Raw genomic sequence first — 16709 nt, 5'->3', positions numbered from 1 at the left:
CATCTTTAGGAACTTAATATTTTCAAATGCTGGTATGGGGTAAACATATACATGACATTCCAAAATTTTTACCAATCCTCAAAAATGGCATCCCTTTAATCTCTGCAGCTTTGGTTCTCCATAATTCCCTCATTTTATAAGGTAATTTACATATAATAATTGACAAATTAGCAAGCAAATTCTGCTCTTGCAAATATACACTACTTCCCATTGTGTTACAACATCTTCTCAGAAAGAGTGCATATGCTTGTAAACCCTTTGTGTCCTCTGATTTTATTGCTGACCAAGAAAGAATCTTGTCTCTGTGGGCTCTTGCGATTTTATGTTCATCGCCCTAATGATGATGCAATAATTCTTTTGCCCTTTCAAAACCTTGTTCTGGATTCATATATTGGAAACTTTTGACTAACTCCTTCACCAGTCCTCCAGTTTACTGCTTTAGATAATATAGACGATCTTTAGTATTCTTAGTATTACTTTCAATGTAATGTTCAAAGGATTTCATGAACGTCAGATATTGTAATGGATTTCGGTTAAAAACTGGAATTTCCTTCTGAGGTAAACCATATGAACCTTCTTACTGCTCTAACAGAGAAGAAATTTCATTTTGTTTTGCTATGAGTGGTAATATATTGTCTTGGTTGTGTCTGGTTGTCTTGTTGTGAATGGAGCATATGGAACTTGAACTGGTGCCATTGGTATAGACCTTGAGTTATAAGTGATGGCATTGATGGGGATCCTTGACTTGCCACTGCTTTCTCAGCAACATGAAGAGGCATCAATAGTTGAGTATATCAACTCAGATGGTTGAACCTTTTTAAAATACTCTCCTTTTGGAATGATATATATATTGTGTGCTCTGAAGAGAGTGAATGTCAGGGGAGTCACGTGATGGGGTAGTGGCCTGTAGGGTAAAACCAGCTCTCTCCAGAAAAAAAGAAAAAAAGTCAAGAAAATACAAAGCTTAACAAATATAAAGTATAAGAAATAGAAGATAAAGTTGCAGAGAAGATAAGATGACACCCAAGAAGGAAAAAGTAAAAAGAATGGGGGGAAAAAAGAAGAAAAGTCACCAGAAAAGAAAGAAAAAGGCCTTACTTGTACGAAGGAACAGGGAGCTGTGGTGGCAAAGAGCACCCGATCTCTGAGGTTGATTCCGGCCCTGCGGAGTCACGACCCCCCAACCAGTGGACTGCAAAAATGGCTCTCTGAGCCAAACAAAAGTGTTCAGTGCGCAATCAAAGGTAAAAGGAAACACCGATGAGAGGGGGGCTCAGCCGAGGAGTGGGCATCCACGGTGCGACCAGCTGATGGATGCCCGACACCAGGACAGCTGGAAGATGAGAAAGGTGGCAGGAGAGTGAGTGAGGAACCAGGAGAGGAAGAAATTTGACGGGGTGAATGGCAAGAAGAGCAGCAGCAGGAGGCCCGACAGATGCGCAGCCCAGGAGGGGAGGATCAACAACAAGAGGCCCAGCAAGAAGAGGCCTGACAAAGCAACTCACCAGGAGAATCAGAAGAGACACAGAAACAAAGAAGAGAAGAAGACACAAACACAGGTATAGACACAGAAGAAGACCAAGATCTTCACAGAGAAATAGAAGGTAAAACAGATGGACAGATGTTTTGGGAAGATCTAAATCAGATATTAAATAAAATCACAAAAAATAACATACCAAAAAATCCAGAGACCTTTCTTTTAAGTAACATAAGAAGTAATGAATTAGGCCTCAAATTGGATAAAGTGCAAAAAAGATTCATTATGATAGCCTTAGCAGTAGCAAAAAAGTGTATAATATTAATTTGAAAAATGGAAGAGAGCCTGAGAATACAGCAATGGTACATGGAAATGAATAAATGTATTCCATTGGAAAAAATAACATATAATTTAAAAAATAAAGTCACATTATTTGAACAAATTTGGGAACCGTACATGGAACATAACAGAGAGAGTTTGCCTTGGACCTTCACCCCCTAAAATGATTAAGAAGACAAAACAATTTGATTCATTGTGTAAAAACAGATGACACATTTTTCTTGTTTATTTTTCATTGTGTGAAGACATTGTTTTATGGTTTTATTGTATTGTATATGTTGAATATTTATTGGTTTTGGGGTTGTGGGAAGGGGGAGGGAGGGTAGGGGGGAAAAAAGGGAGAAAATGACTGTATATTTAATAAGAAACCTTTGTATATGTTTGGTTGATATGGTTCACTGTGAAAAATTAAAAAATTATATATTAAAAAAAAGAGTGAATGTCACTAGCCCTTTCCACAGGGTTAGTCATTATTACTTGCGCACTAGCAGCGACACCCGTGGCTCCTTGCTCGAGTATACTCATTTTTTGTGGCTGCGGTATCAATTCATCTGCTGGAATGTTAGGTGCTAGCCTCTTGGGTATTTCACTTTGGGTGATAAATCTTTCAGAAGCCTGAGCTAATATTTTTATTTTGACCATATTCATAGCACTTTGTTCCTCAAACTCCAGTCTTTTCTTTTCTCTCTTCAATAATCATTTTTGTTCTTTCTGGAATTGTTGTTTCTTGATTTCAGCTTCCATATCTTCGAGAGCATGTCTTTTCTCCAACCACTCATGTTGTGTACAGGTGGTAGCCAAATTTGCTTTCACCTTAGCATGCATAGCTAATATGGTTGAAGCAAACAAAGCTTTACTTGCTCTAGATGCCTTTGAAGACTTTGAAGTTCTTCCTATGCTTATAACCTTGGAAATACTATAATCAGGATTCACATCTGAACTTTCAGATATCACTGATTTGAGTCTCTATCTTCAGCATTTCACTCGGTACAGCACCAGTGGGGTTTTGCAATGTACATTCATCTGTTTCAGTTCCACTAATCTTTAAGACAGCTGATGAAGTCTGCAGAGCCTTGATTGTGACCCCTTCTTGCCTGGTAGTTGAAGCCACTTCTTCAATAGTGGCTGGCTCCAAACTCCTGCCAAGCATTCTTGGTCTGTCTTGCTGTCTCAACTCACAACCAAACAAATCTTTGAGAGGAGTTGTTTGCTCAAGGTCTTTAGCCCAATGAGACTTCTTATCCATCTTGATTTCTTCACTCTGCAACCTGTCTTCTCCTGGCTTATCCTGGTTTCTGGGAACTGTAAACAAATTTGTATCTTGCTTGATCCCCTTAAGAGGATTTCTCGGCTTGTCTTGGATCTGTGAATAAGCACACAGCCTTTCTTATCAGTTGTTTTTATTACTTTTCAAAACATTCTTCTGGGATTCCTGCTACATTCTGCAAACCAGAGCTCTATCTTATCTCTCCAAGGTTACAGGTGTCTCCAGTCAGACAGACGTGCTCTCATAGAGACTCCTGGAATATTCTAACAGAAAACTGGACTTCTTGTTAAAGCTCAAATGCTTCTAGCTTTTAAATCAATTAATTATTTCAGACAAATTTTATGATTATGGAGGAAATTTTATGATTTGAAGCTTCACAATTTGTTTTTATTGTTTAGTCTCTTACAACATTATAGCTGACACACAACCTTACTGTCTGCCCCGAACAAATGGCTCATTGCTGTTCTAAACCCCCACCCTGGCTCCTCCGTCAGTCCACTCTGAAGCTAAAAGATGGATGAGCTAAGGAGTGTTATCTCTAACAGGGGGTACTGAATTTTTCTCACAAGTTTCCTTTGGTTCTCTTTCTCTTTTGATAAGAATTAATGACCTTCAAGTTGATGGATTTTGGACACAATTTGTAAAGAGCTTTGTTTTTTCAGTTGCAAATGTTCCTGATATCACATGTATTCCGATTATAAATGTACAAGCTTCTTCTAGCTTGGCAGGAACTTGGATCTTCACTTTTAGAAGATACCAGTCTCTCCCTGGTACCAGGCTTTTAAAATAAAGGCTTCCTAAGCAGTAATTCCTCTGTATTAAAGTTTCTTTTTCCACAACAATGAGCCTTTCTTCAAAACAAAGTTCACAATTATTACTTTTCTTTGAATCAAAATATAAATGTCACTTTCCAAGTTCTAGTATTTCCCAATTTCAAACCATGTCATCTTCAAAGAGACATAAGCGACAATATTCCAAAGTACTATCTTATTAATCCAATACACCAAACTTTGTAGATGCGGCTTTAATTACCTTTAATCTGTTGTTAAAACAAATAAACATTTTGCATAACTTCACCCTGAAATTTTCATAATTATGAATAAACAAAGTATACTGTATAATGATATAACAAAATTCAACTTTAAACAGATATAAAAAGAAATAGACAAAATAAGAAAAGAAAAGTATCTTGAGCTTACTTCTCCTTCATAATTCTTCGAAGAATGAGATGCAAGCTCTTGGTTCGCTCAGATATTATGACATATGATGTCATAGTCACTATGGTAACACTACAAACAATACTTTTTCTTAAAGGGATAGGCACAAAATTAACTACAAATCAAAAACACAAGGTTTTAACCTTTACATCCAGTACATTTTGAAGGGTGGGAGGAAACTGGAGCACCCAGAGAAACCCATACAGAAACTGGGAAAATGTGCAACCTTACAGACAGTGCCTAATTTGAACCTGGGTTGCTGGCACTGTAATGACATCACGCTAACTGCGAGTCACCTGGAGGAAATGGATTGCTGTGTATTTCAGCATATAAGTCAAGTTGTGAAATCCTAAAAAAATTCTCAAAAAGGAGTGGTCGACATACACCGGATATACTTTTGAGACCTTAAATTCACTGAAAAAACAGATTGATGCCAATTTAGCATATAAATCGATGATGGAAGCACCTCCCTACCACTGGCGCTGCCGATCCCCGACACGTCCCCACCGCTGGTTTCTGCCATAACCACTCTGACCTTGGACCCTGAGGTCACTGTCACAACTCCTGCCTGGTAGGCCGAAGTTCTTGCTCCCACCAGGAGCACGATGTCGGTGCTCCAGCTCAGTGGGCCAGTGCCTTTGCTGTCTGGTAGGCTGAGGTATTTTTTTAATTACTTGTGCTTGATATACTACAAAACCCTTAAAATTAGGCTGAAAATGGCGGTTGACATATTTGTCAAAACATACGGTAATAAGATAAGCCAGCACATATTTATTCATACTTAACCAATTTGTTGAATTATGTTGTCAGGAATAGAGTTGATGAAGGAAATGCCATTAAAATGATATGCAAGGATTTCCAGTAGGCTTTTGATATGGTTATTTCATGCTTATCAGTGAAGATGAACCGCATAGCATAAAAAAGAACATTAGATGAAAAGTTGACTAAATGATAGATAATAAAGCATTGTAATGAATATTGCTGTTTGGTCTGGAAGGTATTCCTCAGCTATCAGAGTAGGGCCTTTTCTTTTTGTATCGATAATCTAAATTTGGGGGTACAGGTGTCAATTTCTATATTTACCGATGACACAATATTTGGAAGTATTTTGAATTGTGAAGAAGCTGCTGATAAATTCCAGCAGGATGTAGACAATTGGTGGAATGGCAGATTTTTGAGAAAATGCTTTAGCATAGAGAAATGGGAGGTGGTGCACATGGGGAAGAAGAATGAGGAGAGGATACTGCTCTAAAAGTGGTGCAGAAGCCATGGAAGCCAGGCCTAACAAGTCATTGAAAGTGGTTGATAGGTCATACACTCTTCTGGATTTCATAAAGAGTACAAAAGAAGAAAATGTTGCTGAGCCTTTGCAAATGACTAATTGGGGTTCAGCTGATGTTTTGTTTTCCATTTTTCATTTCTGGTCACCTCATTATTAGAAAGATGAGAAAGGATTGGAGAGAGTCCAGAAAAGATTAATGAGAACGGTTCCTGGATAATAAATTACAGTTAAAAGGATAGATTAGAGAGGCTGGGACCTTTTTTTTTAAGAGGAGAGACAGATGAGTGGAGATTTAATAGAATTATATAATATGATGATGGTTTTGGATGGAGTAGATAACAGAGCCTACTTCTCTGGAGATGGGAGTGTGAGGAACTAGAGGTCACAGGTAGAAAATAAAGATGAATTGAAATAACTGTGACAGGAAGAAGTATAGTTTTACACAGGGAGCGGTTTGAATGTGGAATCCTTTGCCTTCAAATCTGATGGAGGCAGTTTCTATTGTGGTCTTCAAGATAACATTGAATAAATATATTTTTTAAGCAACATCAAGGTTGGTAGAATTTATGAATTGCTCTGATAGGGAGTCGATATGTCCATGATAGGTTTCATGGGCTCCTTCTGTGCTGAAAGCATTCTATTCTTTTCTATTAAACTGTAAAATATGTTTTTGATGCAAATGTAATAGTTTGGCTGGGAACAATAACATTTGACAAAACCTACTATTAACAGGGGTGGAGGTAAAAGATGATTTTGTAGCCAAATATTGATGCAGTATTGCTTTGGGTTTGGATAAAAAGGAGTGATGTTTTCTATAGGCTGACCTGAGTTCAAATAATTGCCAGACTTGCATCTCTCCAAAGTTTATTCACATCTAACATTTACCAGGTTAGTGACCTCCACGAACTTCCTCTCTCTCTCTCTCTTTGTGTTTTGCTCTCTCTCTCTCTTTATCTTTATCTCCCTCTCTATCTCTCTATCTTTCCCTCTACCTCTCTCTCCACAATCACCGCAGATTGGCTGAAATGCCACCTCTATGATCACCTCAACATTGGAGCTCCAAAATGCTGTGTGTTCAGCCCATACTATATTCTCTCAACACCCATGACTGCATGGCCAAACACTACTCCTTCTCCATCTATAAGATTGCTGATGACACCATTGCTTCAGACAGGATGTCTAACAATGGTGAGTGGGAGTACAGAGGGAAAGAGAACATCTAGTTTAGTGGTTCTCAACTTTTTTCTTTCCACTCACATACCATTTTAAGTAATCCCTATGCCATCAGGTACCTGTGATTAGTAAGGGATTGCTTAAGGTGGCATGTGAGAGGGAAGGGAAGGTTGAAAATCACTGCTCTAGACACAATGGTTACTAAGATATTTTGCTTAAGAAAAATTGACATTGGCCCATTTCCTTTAGAGTTATGAAACCACGCATATAACGAGTCAATGAGGTACAATTAAAACAGTGGTTTTCAAACTTTTTCTTTCCACTCACATACCACCTTAAGCAATCCCTTACTAATCACAGAGAACCTATGGCATAGGGATTACTTAAAGTGGTATGTGAGTGGAAAGAAAAAGGTTGAGAATCACTGGCCTAGTAGATTGGATGAGGGGTCGACCTCACTTCCTGGTCTGCAACATGTGTGCTGAGATGGAGACAGTAGGCAGCTTTAAGTTCTTTGGTGTAAACATCTCCTTGTGACTTGTCCTGTTCTACACATACCAATGCAATGGTCAAAAATGCCTCTCAGTGTCTTTGCATAGTGATTAACATTTTCATTCCATCCCTTTAGGAGGAATTTAAGCCTGGATTGAAGTAAAAGGTCAGTGGTATGATTCACTCCTTTACTGCCTCTCTTGCCTAATGTGTATTGTTGTACTCCCAAATATATCATAAGGAGCACAAGTCTAATGGCATGATATTCCAGACCATGATTTAAGCAACAGCAAAGCCAGAAATCAGGCTCTGAACAGCTCAGAGCCAATTAAACTTAGCTTTTGCATTGAACAGCTCATTCTCATTCTGTATTCCCAGTCAATGTTTTATCAATTGGGAATGCATGTCAAAATTTCAAATTTTTACTGTACATAATTTTTCATACACAAAACGCAAAAAAAAGTAGCCTACCGTAGAATTGAATAAAATGATAAATTGTAAGAAATTTTCTTTCAAAATAATTAGCACAGATGGCCATTGAAGCAAAGTCTTTAACACCATTTAAAAGGGAAAGATTAATGATGAAAGAACAGGAACATTTTGCTATAGACAACTACCGTGGTGCGGAATTTGTATTGACACAGCCGTGAGCTGAGATTGCAGTAATTACTTGATTTCACCAAATGTAACTGAGATGTTAATTACCTGAATAAGGAACAACAGAGTAGTTTTTTATTGAGTACTTTTGCAAGTATTTACTTCTTCTCTGACAAAATAATTCAACATCCTTACTTAACCTTAGCAATGTTGATGTTTGAACATATTCTCCTTACTCAAGCTTTCAATAAATTTTAACATCTTTATCTTAATCTGGTTTAGTTGCCTCAGTGAATTTGCTACCTATATGCCAAGTTGAGGAACAAACTTTAACTGAATGATGCTGAATCCATCCATTAACTTCCTTTTTATTTGTATAGACCAGATTGATCTTTGTTAAAAGCTTTTAGCAGGTCATGATTATATAACTTTAAAATTCACCCAGTGGATATTGACAAAAACAGTTTGTTTTTAATTAAATTTTATATAACTACATCGATTATGTCAATGTATCTTCACTGCAAATCCTTTTTTATTATGTAATAACTCAATGCATTTTTGTGAGGAGTAGAACTCATGCAAGTAGAACTCATCTGTAGAATTTATTGGTTATACACCAGAATAGTGTTGAAATTCAAAATATAATTTTGTTAAAATGGAAAATATAGGGACAACATTGTTGTAACACTACATAAATGCTGCAAAGGAGGGTTAATATGAATGTACTGTACTGGATGTATTCATGAAATTAAAGGTGAAAATGTAAAGGGTGGAAGTCTGAGAGAAGCAGCAGAAAAGATATAGATAAGATTAGTGACATATGTAGGGGCAGAGATACCGAGTGACACAGTTGAACAAGCTGAAGTCACCAGTAATAGAAAGAACGTGTTTTACCTAATCCTCTCAGATAAGCTATTCCATCCAGAATTATCACACCACAATCTTCAGGGTATGAGACTGGAAATGAAGTTTCAAACAGCTTTGATTCCTTTCCCACAAATGAGAAACTGTCAGATGGAACTTTATTTATTTTCAACTCCCTTTGAAACCCCCTTCAAGTGTGCCAATATACCAGTAACTAATGCATAAAACCTACTGAGCTGATTGACAGAACATGATATAAAGCAACTCATATTTGACATATATAACTTTTTCATTGAAAAGAAAAATGTTAGATATGAATAAAAACATTTTAAAATTTGCTCTTTAATTCAGTTGAGGTATATATGAATTGTAGAACCAGTAGCCCTCCCTATACAATTGTTCGCAGAATATTGGAGATGCTGCTTCAAAATAATGGTGTACATAATTTGAATGGTACACCTCATAATGAAAGAACCTACATTCATAAAATGCCTTATTGTGAACATCAGTGTTATCATAATGCTTGCAAAATAATTATTTTAAAGCACGGTCACCACTGCTTTGTAGAGAAAATATAATAGATAAATTACATACAGCAAGATCCCATAAACAGAAACATTTTTGAGAGAGGAGCTATTAGCTAGGGCACTAGGATAACCTAGTAACTTTTGCTTACCTTCCAGTTGTAGCAGATGAGACCTTTAATGCTCACCAGAGCTACAGATGTGGCTGAGGCAAACTGGGAAATCACAACATGTTTACTGCAATGACAACATGACCACAATTTTCTAATTTTCAAATGGGAAAGGTTGGTGCTGAGAGTACACATTGGTAGGATTGTTAGGTTTGAAAACTGGTTTGTGATCCAATCTGCTTGTTTGCTACCTAAATGTCAAAGGTAAAAAATATTCCAACTGAATGAATTTTCATTACCTGGTGACATGAGAACTTTGCCAGGATTTTCAAGACTATGTGTGACTATTTTTAATTATAACTTTCAATCAGAGATCTTAATTGTAAATAAATATTAATTTCAAAATGCAACAGGGATAAAATTGGTGAACTCATGCTCAAACATTTTCTTTATCCCATTAGTCCTTACTGCTCTAATTATTACCCACATGCCCCAAAATGTTAGAACGAATTAAAACTGACCTGTTCCTGTTGAAAACAAACCCTCATTTCAATAAGAGAATGCACATCCTGGTGAAAATGCTTCTGGCCGTTGTGAAGAAAGTGAATCTGATCCAGAAAATACTGAGAAATGGAAGAGGGTTTTATTAGATGTTTCATTGAAATCCTGGGAAGAGGAGGTGGAACACTGAAGTGTTGGACTATATTCATAGAACATAAATAAACATCAGGAGGCAGTAGGTCATTGATAATCATGGAGATCAATGTCAGGAATTCCAGGGAGATTGGGACATTGAGTTCAACAAATGACTAAAGTTGATTTGGAAGTGATATACAAAATTCACCACCAGCTCGGGCATTGATCAATCTACCAACGTCCCAATCTCTATTAATCAAGACACACATTTACCAACCATATGCTAACCACATACTCCCAAGCATCGCACTGTATCAGGCTGTGTTAGCCACATATTAAAACTTTTACATCATGATGTCCATTAGACCAGTAATCTACATTACCTTCACATATAACGCTCAATGATAAACTTTCCTCCCTCTTAAAGGGTAAGTTGTGAAAAACTGAAGGCAGCAGAGGCTACTGTAGGGGAACTAAACTTGAATAAAAGAGAAACAACTGGCAATGATTGCATGTGTGTTGCTGAGGTTATGGGGATAAAACCATTGAAGGTAATCAAATTTTCACACTTAATCCTCCTGGTCAGATTCCATTTCATTTTTTATTCCATGAGATTTTCTGCTTTATATGTTCCATGTGATGTTTTTTGCTTTGCTTGTCCCCCATCAGAAAACTTTACTTTTGGGCTTTTCTCCCCCACAGAAAAAAAAGGCCCGTAATTTGAGGAACTGCAAGAAGATAATGAAGAAGAAGTCACATCATCACCGACTTTACGCTCTACGTCACCAGCTCGGAAGTAGCATATAATTTACGGAAAAGAATACAAGTAGAATCTACACCCATCTTGCTGCAGGACTAAGTTAACACCTTATGGGAACTTAAGAACCAGGGAGAGAGATATAGAAGCTAGGCAAAGTGAATACGTGCAGAGTTTGATGCTTCTATGCAACGTAATGTGTATTGAATGATAAATTTGTTTGGAATGTTAAGTTTGTGGTTTTTTTTAGATTTTTATTGTCATAGTGGACGCATCTGTATTGTGATGGCCATCCACAGGATTTGATTCAGGACTGTGAAATTACTTATTGATGTTGCTCCATATTGATGCTTCACTAGAAGTTTGGGCTTGCTTATTTGCATCTTTTCTTTTTCACTCTTCTTCATCATTCAGGCCATCCTGACAAATTATCCATATCAGCTGATCATCATATTGCTGGTGGGGGCAAGATTGAATTAGATCAGCAGAGCCTTGACACATTTTAGTATTTATTTTGCAAAAGTCAAAATTCACAGCGACTTGGTGGGAGGGGAGCACCATTTTGGCGTTAACCACTTACTTTTAAAAGGATAGGAGGGACGATGCTGCTTAGAAGTTGTATTGGCAAGTCTTGTACACCTGGAGTTGGGTCCCACAAAAGTGTGTAGGACATGGAGGTTCAGCTGCAGTATAGAATACAGAAATCTGGGTCTGGAGTAATGGTAACTGGGTGTTCTGTGGTTTGGTAGCACAGAATTAAAATTGCTAGAGAATGGAATCATCTCAAAGATCCTTTTGTTTAATGCTGGAAAAGGGGAAAAGGGTTTTAATAAGAATGGTAATAGAATGTGATGACTAGCAGCACACTAATGTTGCGGAGGACTTGGGAAAGCTTATAACAGATCCCCCCCAGAGGCAGTGAAGTAATTGTTTTCCAACACAATTCATAAAAGATTCAAAAAAATATGCTTTATGGTATTCCCATATGCAGTGCACAGACAGGATGTGTACACATCTCCAGTAAAAGTATTTGGAGCGAGATTTATAAAACCTCTCCTTGAGGCTGTGAAATGAGTAGTTTTTTTTTTTATTAGTCCCATTGCGCTTGTGAAAGAATCGAGTGACAGAAGCTTGAAAATGCTCCTTCAACTTCCTTAGAATGTGCTCTGTGCTTGTTTTGAAGCAGAAGCTTCTAATTCAAACAAGGTCATTAGAGGGGGAATGCCAGGGGATCTCCCACATATACAGATGTCATGGATGGTGACTGTATGAGCCACATGAGGTAGGAATGGGAGTACAGGGTGGGGAAACATGGTTTTAACCCCCAATGAGATCAGCTGAATATTTGATTTTTTTAACATGCCAGCCGGGTAATGAACCACTTAAAGAAGGTTGGTATTTTGAGGAAGCCCCAACATCTCTGCATCAAACACAACCTTGTTGCCATTTGACTTCTGCTGCTAGGCAAACCACCTGAAAACATATTGGGCCAAATAATCCCTTGTGTGGCCTTTATTTCTGGTGCACCATCAATTACTCAAAGACTGAGGTTGAAAAACCAATAGGCTTTTATTCACTAAAGAACAAAGGGACACCCATGCTGCTCGACTGACCTGCACTGAGGAGGAGGCTGTGGAGCAATCACCATTATACAGGAGCCTGTGGGAGGGGCCACAAGTACATCTGGCCAATGGGTGTGCCTGATCAGACAAATACATATAACAGAGGTTTACCACATTCACCTCTCATTTTTTTTTTAAAAAGTGTCCAGCGGGGTGAAGTGGGGCTTACAAAGTCACAAATTAAGTCTCTCAGGTGATCTGGAAATTCATTGGTACCATCATAGTACCAGTTGTGATTGCAATGCAGTGACGAGGTCCTGGACAGTCTCAGGCACCTGTATGTGCTCATCAGTGCTGTGCTGGTGGGGTAAGTGACAACGAATCTGATGTATCCTCTGTTGGGGAAGAGGCAGGGTACCATGGTTCTGGTACATTGTGTGTGGTCAGGGGTGAGGGGGGTCTGGGGTGATCAGTGAAGTCTCGAGGAGCCAGATCCCGAATGGAGACAGTATCCTTGTGTCCTCAAGGATACACCACGTAGGCATATTGGGAGATGGCATGGAGGAGGTGGACCCTTTCGACCAGGGAGTTGGACTTGTGGTTCCTTACATGCATCCAGAGTAGGACCGGCCATGGGGATGTCAGGCACACTGACAGCGTGGTCCCTTTTGCAGATTTCCTGGGAAAGGAAAATATACATTCATGCGGTGTGGCATTCATGGCAGTACATTAGAGAGACCTGATGGAGTGAAGAGCCTCCAGGAGAATCTACTGCCAGTGGGAGACGGGAAGGCCCCTGGATTGCAAAGCCAGTATGAGCCTCCAGACTTCAGTGTTCTCCCTTTCCACTTGCCTGTTCTGCTAGCTAGTGGTCCTGCTTATGGCAATGCCCTTAGCCAACAGGTACTGGCACACCTCATCACTCATAAAAGAGGACCCCAGATTGCTGTGAATATAGCTGGGGAAGTCAAATAAAATGAAGAAACCGCACAGGGTCGTGATGACTTTTGCAGCTGTCACGTCAGAGCAGGGGAAAGCAAACAGGCAACGGGAGTATTTGTCAACGACATTGAGGAAATACATGTTGCGGTCTGTGGAGGGCAGAGATCTTTTAAAGTCAACACTGAGGTGCTCAAAGGGGCAGGTGCCTTTTGTCAACTGTGCTGTCTGGCCGGTAGAAGTGTGGTTTGCTCAGTGCAGAACAGGTAGTTCTTGGTCATGGATCTGATCTCTTTGATGGAGTACAGCAGGTTGTGGGCTTTGATGAAATGGAAGAACCTGGTAAGTCTGGGGTGGCAGAGATCAGTTTGGAGGGTTTGTAAGTGGTCAATCTGCACACTGGCACAGGTCCTAAATGACAGGGCATCCAGTAGCTCATTAAGTTTCCCCGGCCAGTGGACAGTTCAATTCTTCACCTCAGTACCTTGTAGTTTTTAATTTTGCCCTGCTGCTGGTTGTTAAACATGAATGCAACTGCACGTTGGTCAGTTAGCAGGATAAATTGTTTACCAATCAGGTAATGGCACCAGTCCCACACTGCTTTGACAATGGCTTGGGCCTCTTTCTTGGCTGAGGAGCGTTGTATTTTGGGGCGCTGTAGGGTATGAGGATAAAAAAAGCAAATGGTCTGCCTGCTGGTTAAGGGTGGCAGGCAGGGCAAAATATGATGCATCACTTTCCACCTGGAATGGGATGGATTCATCCGCAGTATGCATTGTGGCCTTGGAAATGTCTGCCTTGATACTGTTGAAGGTTGCACGAGTATCTGCCATCAGAGGGAAGGATATGAATTTGACGAGGGGGTGGGCCTTGTCTTCATAATTAGGGAAGAAATCAAAACACCATTTCAGGGCCTTAAGGCTGTGGGGAGTGGAAGTTTCAGGTGTGGCCGCATGTGGTCAAAGTCTGGGTCAATGACTCTGTGCTCAATCACACAGCCGAGGATGGCAAGGCAGGTTGTGTAAAATATCCACTTGGCCTTATTATACGTGAGGTTGAGGAGTTTGGAGGATGGCCTCATAGTCCTGCAGGTTGTGGCTGCAGATGGTGACGTTGTCAAGGTACAGGAAAGTGCCCTGCAGCTCGTACTAGTCTATCACATGGTCCATCTCCTGCTGGAAGACCAAAATTCCATTTATAATACCGAAGGGGACCTGCAAGAAATGGTAGAGGTGGACATCTGCTCAAATCCAGTGTATCGGTGGACCTCCAGATAGATTGGGAGCTGGTGATATGCTGACTTCAGGTCGATGGTAGAAAAGGCCGATACTGTGCAATTTGGTTCCCCATGTCATCTATGCAGGGGAGGAGGTACACATCTAATTGTGTGAACCTGTTGATGGTCAAACTGTAGTCAATGACCATTCTGCTCTTCTCCCCATTCCTCACTACCACTACCTGCGCTCTCCAAGGGCGGGGGCTAGCTTTGATGATACCCTCCTTAAGTAAATGCTCTACCTCTGCCCAATTGAAGGCCCTGTCCCCAGCACTAAACTGTCTACTTTTAGTGGCGATGAGTTTACAGTTGGGGGTGAGGTTGGTGAACAATGATTGAGAGGTGATTTTAAGTGTGGAGACCCCACAGGTCATGTATGTTGGGTAACTGGGTTGTTGGCCATGTACAATTGGGGGAGGGGAGTAGGGTTGCTGAGGAGTGGGTGGAGCACAGTGGTCAGTTTGAAAATTGCCAGTTAGAGACAGTACTGGGAGGATGGGGCCTGTTGAACTCCATTATCGCACTTTTAAGGTGACGTTGAAAATCAAGTCGCAATAGCACAACAGCGCAGAGCTGTGGCATCACCAAAAGTTTAAAGTCTTTATAATCTGTACCCTCCATGGTTAGAGTGGCTATGCAGTAGCCATGGAAGTCCACCATATGTGATCTGGAGGCCAAGGAGACCTTCTAGTTTACCAGCATTACTACGCGGAGAAGCGCTGTACCATGTCAGTGAGTATGAAGCTCTCTGTCCTCCCACTGTCAAATAGGAAACTTGTCACATGGCCGTTTACCTTAACGTCCATCATTGACCTGACGAGTTGATGCGGACTGTTCTGGTTGAATGTGATGGTGGCCAATTTTGGGTCGCTGCTTGTCACTGTTACGGAGGACAGCGGTGTCCAAGATGGCAGGCCCCAGGGCCTGCGTGCGGTTCCGCTGAATCCCGAAGATGGTGCCCAAGATAGTGGCCCCCACGGTTCACACATGGCACTGCTGGCTCCCAGCGATGGCAACCTCTAGGACGGCAGCCTCCATGATTTTCATGTGGTGTTACTAGGAGGGAGTTTAGACACACACTTTGTCGTAGTATCCCTTCTTCCTGAGGCTGGAGCAGGTTGAAACTTTCACTGGGCAGTGTTTCCTCTGGTACTTACCCAGGCCGCAGAAGTAGCATTTTAGGTGCTCCCAGAGCAGCGCGGCTGTTGTCAGATCACTAATGGAACCAGGCGAAAGCGATGGTTGGCATTCATGGAGCACTGCTGCTGAAGTCAACTAATTAGCAAGTGAAGGGGTGGCAGCACATCCCAAGATGGCGGCACCCAGGGTAACCATGAGGCGACTGCATTATCTGTTGAGTAGGGCTCCACATTCTGGAGGGCCACCTCCAGTGTACCTGCCAACTCAATTGCTCTCTGCAGACTGAGCTCCCTTTGTTCCAAAAGTTTCTGGAGGATGTAGTTTAACCTGATCCTGGCTATGTTCACATCCCTGATCAGGTCCTCCATGTACTCAGCCTTATAATCACAGGTCCTTCCAAGGGTTCGTAGTGCCCGAAGGTACTCAGCGTTCAACTCACCGGGTCACTGTTTGCAGGTCACTAATAGATACCTGGTGTAGACAACATTGATCTTCCACAGGTACTGGCCTTTAAGATTGTCCATGGTCTCCTGTACAATGTGGCACCCCAGATCATGGAGTACAAGAGGGAGCTGTCATGGGACTGCAGTAGATGCAATTTATCAGTCTCTGACCACACAATGGCTGAAGGTGCCTGCAGGAATGCTTCAAAACAGCGTAGCCGGAGTTCAAAGTTGATAGATGCTTCAGGTGATTGAGTTTCAATTTCCAGCTTTTCTGGCTTCAGGATCTGCTCCATTTCAAAAACTTATTGAATAAAATTGATGCGCCATCAATTTTTCAAAGACTGAGGTTGAGAAACCAATAGGTTTTTATTCATTAAAGAACAAAGGTACATCCATACTGCTCAACTGTCCTATACTGAGGAGGGCTGTGAAGCAATCACCTTTATACAGGTGCCTGTGGGAGGAGCCACAGGTACAGCTGGCCAATGGGTGTGTCCGACCAGACAAATCCATACAACAGTGGTTTACCACAATTTCCTTACTCCTTTCTGACCACTGCCTCTGCTCATTCAAACTTGGAATCAGAAATGAGCTCACTTGCCTGTGAGTAC

At 40.6% G+C, this 16709-nt stretch overlaps 1 long non-coding RNA gene across 1 annotated transcript in view; it reads left to right on the top strand.

Annotated features, from left to right (window-relative positions):
- Positions 1 to 10894, top strand: part of LOC138759919 (uncharacterized) — a 54461-nt gene extending 43567 nt beyond the window's left edge. Inside the window, exons 3-4 of the long non-coding RNA XR_011355230.1 lie at positions 7384 to 7413; positions 10681 to 10894. This is a non-coding gene — a long non-coding RNA (uncharacterized lncRNA). The remainder of the gene's footprint in view (positions 1 to 7383; positions 7414 to 10680) is intronic.
- The last annotated feature ends 5815 nt before the right edge of the window (positions 10895 to 16709 follow it).

Source organism: Narcine bancroftii, chromosome 1, assembly GCF_036971445.1.
Source record: "Narcine bancroftii isolate sNarBan1 chromosome 1, sNarBan1.hap1, whole genome shotgun sequence".
Taxonomy (NCBI): Eukaryota; Metazoa; Chordata; class Chondrichthyes; order Torpediniformes; family Narcinidae; genus Narcine; species Narcine bancroftii.
This window is presented reverse-complemented; position numbering and strand designations above follow the sequence as displayed.